Source organism: Triticum urartu, chromosome 3 (genome assembly GCF_003073215.2).
Source record: "Triticum urartu cultivar G1812 chromosome 3, Tu2.1, whole genome shotgun sequence".
Taxonomy (NCBI): Eukaryota; Viridiplantae; Streptophyta; class Magnoliopsida; order Poales; family Poaceae; genus Triticum; species Triticum urartu.
Genome location: NC_053024.1, coordinates 377,818,070 through 377,824,626, shown reverse-complemented (window position 1 = coordinate 377,824,626; position 6,557 = coordinate 377,818,070).

Below are 6,557 nucleotides of genomic sequence, written 5' to 3'. Positions count from 1 at the left end.
GGAAAAGATATGATCGACAAATCTTGAATTGAATTCACCGGAGAACGAAAAGAATGGAGAATGATGAACTCAAAGCTTCCTTAGTATCTTCCTGAGAATCACTGGATAAGAACATTGACGGAAAAGAATGGAGAGACTTCACATCAATAACATGATAGTTGATTAAGAAATCTGAATCCTTGAAGGAAAGGGGGGGGGGGGGGGGAAAACAAAGGTAGCTTGGGACAGATGAAATGAGCACCGTTGAGAAGAACTGATAATTGATCCTGCGGATGTTGAAATGATCGGATCCACTTGAAGAGAAACACGCCGGTTGAAAAAGGATTGACATGACAATCTCGATTATCAAGAAGGATTGGTATTCACATAGAAATATGAGAACACCGCTTAGGAAAGATATGGAATCAACATTTGACTTCGAAGCAACTCGAATACCACAAACCAAAACAAAACAAAGGATTTGGCTCACAGAATAAGCCGGAACAAACATATGATAGATCCCATATCATAACATGTGTTTGTTGGCAAGATATTCTAGGAGCTACTTGAATTCCCACCTATAAAACTCCCGAAAGTTCCTGGTTATGCAATCGGGTGTTGGGGATACAGGGGAAGCATAATATCTCACTCAAAACTAACAAATCCTACATCCAGCTGTATCCATCCTTCAACACATAACCAAGAAACCTTCGGAAATCATTTACCTCAACCTTCAAAAAGCATCCGTTATACGAGTTATGGCAATACTCCCGAACTCCCGCCCCAGTACAGGGTGGCATCGAGGTTATCTCACCAACAACAGCATAAAAGTGATTTTTGATGCCGGTGAACTCAGGTATTCCAGAACTGCAACGATAAAATTGTGATGACAACACCTCGGAGCTCAACTCCCCGGGACACTACCACAACCCCTAAATGTCAGGAGGCACCAAGAACAATGTTCTCGTCACAAAATCATCGGAATGATTCCAAGATACCCGCGTGATCCTAAAAAAAATTCGTGAAATTTGAGGAGAGAAGAGTCAAAACTTCTACGTCAGGAGGCCTCACCAGAGCGACGAAGGGACTGAGGAGTAAAACGAATCCCACTCTCTGATATATATAATCCTAAGACTCAAAACATTTTGTTCTAGACACAACAACGTCAGCGATTTGATCAAGCAGGGGGCTCCTAAGTCGGGGATGGCTCTGATACCAACTTGTAACACCCACGATGCGGCTATATCTCCCACGTGTCGGGGCACGACTTAGAGGCATAGACGGATGGTAGGTCTATCACAAGAGGGGTAATCTTTACACATCCCATGTACTGAATAAGAAAGAGATAAAGAGTTGGCTTACAATCGCCACTTCACACAAATAACAAGTTAAACATACATCATCCAGAATACAATCAAGGTCCGACTACGGAACCAAAATAAAAGAAGACAACCCAAAATGCTAGATCCCCGATCGACCCAACTGGGCTCCACTATTGATCAATAGGAAATGAAACAAAACAATGATCAAGATCTTCATCAGGCACCCACTTGAGCAGGGTTGCGTCACCTGCACTGGTATCATCGGCACCTGCAACTGTTTGGAAGTATCTGTGAGTCACGGGGACTCAGCAATCTCACACCCGCGAGATCAGGACTATTCAAGATTATGGGTAGGAAAGGGCAGTAAGGTGGAGCTGCAGCAAGCACTAGCATATATGGTGGCTAACATACACAAAAGAGAGCTAGAAGAGAAACAAAGCACGGTCGAGAAGCTATAAATGATCAAGAAGTGATCCTGAAACTACCTACGTTCAACCATAACACAAGACCGTGTTCACTTCCCGGACCCTGCCGAAAAGAGACCATCACGCGGTTGCTGCATTTTAATTAAGGCAAGTGTCAAGTTCTCTACAACCGCATATTAACAAATTCCCATCTGCCACATAACCGCAGGCACGTCTTTTGAAAGTTCAAACCCTGCAGGGGTGTCCCAACTTAGCCCATCACAAGCTCTCACGGTCAACGAAGGATATTCCTTCTCCCAGGAAGACCCAATCAGACTCGGAATCCCGGTTACAAGACATTTCGACAATGGTAAAACAAGACCAGCAAGACCGCCCGATGCGCGGACATCCCGATAGGAGCTGCACATATCTAGTTCTCAGGGCAACACCGGATGAACACTACGTACAGCTAAAACCAGCCCTCAAGTTTCCCCGAGGTGGCGCTGTAAGTGGCTCTGGTTCGGACCAACACTTAGAGAAGCACTGGCCCGGGGGGGTTAAAATAAAGATGACTCGGTCGCAGAAACCCAAGGGAAAGGTATAGGTTGTTAGGAAATGTAAAACCAAGGTTGGGCCTTGCTGGAGGAGTTTTATTCAAAGCGAACTGTCAAGGGGTTCCCATAACACCCAACCGCGTAAGGAACGCAAAATAAGGAACATAACACCGATATGACGGAAACTAGGGCGGCAAGAGGGGAACAAAACACCAGGCATAAGGCCGAGCCTTCCACCCTTTACCAAGTATATAGATGCATTAATTAAATAAGAGATATTGTGATATCCCAAACATATCATGTTCCAACAAGGAACAACTTAATCTTCACCTGCAACTAGCAACGCTATAAGAGGGGCTGAGCAAAAGCGGTAACATAGCCAAACAACGGTTTGCTAGGAAAGGTGGGTTAGAGGCTTGACATGGCTGGAAATATGGGAGGCATGATATAACAAGTGGTAGGTAGCGCGACATGGCAATAGAGCGGACAACTAGAAAGCAAAGATAGAAGTGATTTCGAGGGTATGGTCATCTTGCCTGAGATCCCGCAGGGAAGAAGAACGAGTCCATGAAGAAGACAAACGGACGTAGTCGAACGAATCCTCACAAACGCGACATTATCGGAACTAACCCGAAGACGCAACTCAGAAAGAAGCAAACAACATGGTAAACAACCATTACATAAACATGACATGATGCACAACCAAGTATGATGCATGTCCAGTTTAATGAGGCATGGATGGCAAAGTGCACAAACAATACTACAAATTAAGTGGAGCTCAATATGCAACGAGTTGCATATTGCCGGACACCACATTTTATTATTTAGTTCGATCTCGTTAATGTACCCAACAATATTAAATGTTCTTAACATGGCAAGGGGTGAAGCAAATGAAAACTACCTATCTAGGCAAGTTTAAACAAGGCCGGAACAACAAACAACAAGTCCGGAAAAATCCTCATGAGCATATATTAGATTTGGTATTGTTCTGCCCTAAACCATATTTTAGAGTTGTTAAACATGCAATATGAGTGCACCATGTTAAACTAGGAATATTTCTACCCCATTTACATATAAAGATTATTTAAAATGGAGCTACGGTTATTAAGTTATGAACTAAAGCATTTTAGCATGGCATTATGGAAAATAAACACAAACAGCATTTTAAACATTTCAAACATGCATGAAAGTTGGATATTATTAAACTAGATAAAATTCTAAGCATTTTACACATTTAAAGTTTTTACATATGATGCATAGTTCATGAGTTATTATATGCATGAAAGCTAGGGGGTTTTCTGTAAAATAGAAAACTCTGGAAAAATGGAAAATCGCTGGACTGAAAAAAACACAATCGGGCTGGATCGGACTGGCCCAACCGGTGAAAAAAAACAAGAGGAGGGCGCTGGGGTGTGGCCTCACCCAGCGGCCTTGGGCCAGATTTGATGCTAGGCTGGGCCTTGGGGGCGTTGGAGGTCAACGTGCGACCAGGAGGGGTCGAGCGAGCGGTTTGACCAGCGCGTGCGTGAAACAGAGACATCAACGGCGACCAACGGGAGTTGCAAGGGCGGTCTGGTGGCGTGGCAACGGCGGGGACAAGCAGATCCGGTCGGCAGTTGGAGCTCCAAGCGGCTGCAGAAGCACGGATCCGAGCGGACGAGCTTGAGGCGCTACTGTTGTCTGAACACTCCAAGGATGCCATGTCGGGCTCCCTGTACGAGCAGACAGAGAGAGAGAGATATGAGAAAGAGCAAGAGAAGGGAGAGGAAGGAAGGGAAGGTAAGGGCGGCGCGGTGGTGCCTGAGCACCGAGCGAGGTAGGGAGGAGGCCAGCGGCATGACCTGCTGCTGTAGCCGTCGGCAACGTGGACGTGCGAGGCCGCGGGGAGGTGCTACCTCTTGAACACTGCGTTGGTTTTCCCCGAAGAGGAAGGGATGATGCAGCAAAGTAGCGTAAGTATTTCCCTCAGTTTTGAGAACCAAGGTATCAATCCAGTAGGAGGCTACGCGCGAGTCCCTCATACCTGCACAAAACAAATAAATCCTCGCAACCAACGCGAATAGGGGTTGTCAATCCCTACACGGCCACTTACGAGAGTGAGATCTGATAGATATGATAAGATAATGTTTTTGGTATTTTTGTGATAAAGATGCAAAGTAAAATAAAGGCAAAGCAAAGAGCAAAGGAAATAACTAAGTAGTAGGAGATTAATATGATAAAGGTAGACCCGGGGGCCATAGGTTTCACTAGTGGCTTCTCTCGAGAGCATAAGTATTCTACGGGGGTGAACAAATTACTGTTGAGCAATTGACAGAATTGAGCATAGTTATGAGAATATCTAGGCATGATCATGTATATAGGCATCACGTCCGAGACAAGTAGACCGACTCCTGCCTGCATCTACTACTATTACTCCACTCATCGACCGCTATCTAGCATGCATCTAGAGTATTAAGTTAAAAACAGAGTGATGCCTTAAGCAAGATGACATGATGTAGAGGGATAAACTCATGCAATATGATGAAAACCCCATCTTGTTATCCTCGATGGCAACAATACAATACGTGCCTTGCTGCCCCTACTATCACTGGGAAACGACACCGCAAGATTGAACCCAAAGCTAAGCACTTCTCCCATTGCAAGAAAGATCAATCTAGTAGGCCAAACCAAACTGATAATTTGAAGAGACTTGCAAAGATAACCAATCATACATAAAATAATTCAGAGAAGATTCAAATATTGTTCATATATAGACTTGATCATAAACCCACAATTCATCGGTCTCAACAAACACACCGCAAAAAGAAGATTACATCGAATAGTTCTCCACAAGAGAGGGGGAGAACATTGTATTGAGATCCAAAAAGAGAGAAGAAGCCATCTAGCTAATAACTATGGACCCGTAGGTCTGAGGTAAACTACTCACACTTCATCGGAGGGGCTATGGTGTTGATGTAGAAGCCCTCCGTGATCGATGCCCCCTCCGGCGGAGCTCCGGAACAGGCCCCAAGATGGGATCTCGTGGATACAGAAAGTTGCGGCGGTGGAATTAGGTTTTTGGCTCCGTATCTAATTGTTTGGGGGTACGTAGGTATATATAGGAGGAAGGAGTACGTTGGTGGAGCAATAGGGGGCCCATGAGGGTGGAGGGCGTGCCTGGGGAGGTAGGCGCGCCCCCCTACCTCATGGCCTCCTCTTTTTTGTCTTGACGTAGGGTCCAAGTCTCCTGGATCTTGTTCGTTCAGAAAATCACATTCCCGAAGGTTTCATTTCGTTTGGACTCCGTGTGATATTCCTTTTCTTCGAAACCCTAAAATAGGCAAAAAATAGCAATTCTGGGCTGGGCCTCCAGGTTAATAGGTTAGTCCCAAAAAAAATATAAAAGTGGAAAATAAAGCCCAATAATGTCCAAAACAGTAGATAATATAGCATGGAGCAATCAAAAATTATAGATACGTTGGAGACGTATCAAGCATCCCCAAGCTTAATTCCTGCTCGTCCTCGAGTAGGTAAATGATAAAAACAGAATTTTTGATGCGGAGTGCTACTTGGCATAACTTTAATTTAATTCTTCTTAATTGTGGTATGAATATTCAGATCCGAAAGATTCAAAACAAAAGTTTAATATTGACATAAAAATAATAATACTTCAAGCATACTAACAAAGCAATTATGTCTTCTCAAAATAGCATGGCCAAAGAAAGTTATCCCTACAAAATCATATAGTCTGGCTATGCTCCATCTTTGCCACACAAAATATTTAAATCATGCACAACCCCGATGACAAGCCAAGCAATTGTTTCATACTTTTGGTGTTCTCTAACTTTTTCAATCTTCACGCAATACATGAGCGTGAGCCATGGATATAGCACTATAGGTGGAATAGAATGGTGGTTGTGGAGAAGACAAAAGGGGAGAAGATAGTCTCACATCAACTAGGCATATCAACGGGCTATGGAGATGCCCATCAATAGATATCAATGTGAGTGAGTAGGGATTGCCATGCATTGGATGCACTAGAGCTATAAGTATATGAAAGCTCAAAAAGAAACTGAGTGGGTGTGCATCCAACTTGCTTGCTCATGAAGACCTAGGGTATTTTGAGGAAGCCCATCATTGGAATATACAAGCCAAGTTTTATAATGAAAATTTCCCACTAGTTTATGAAAGTGACGAAATGAGAAACTCTCTATTATGAATATCATGGTGCTACTTTGAAGCACAAGTGTGGTAAAAGGATAGTAGCATTGCCCCTTCTCTCTTTTTCTCTCATATTTTTTTATTTGGGCCTTTTCCCT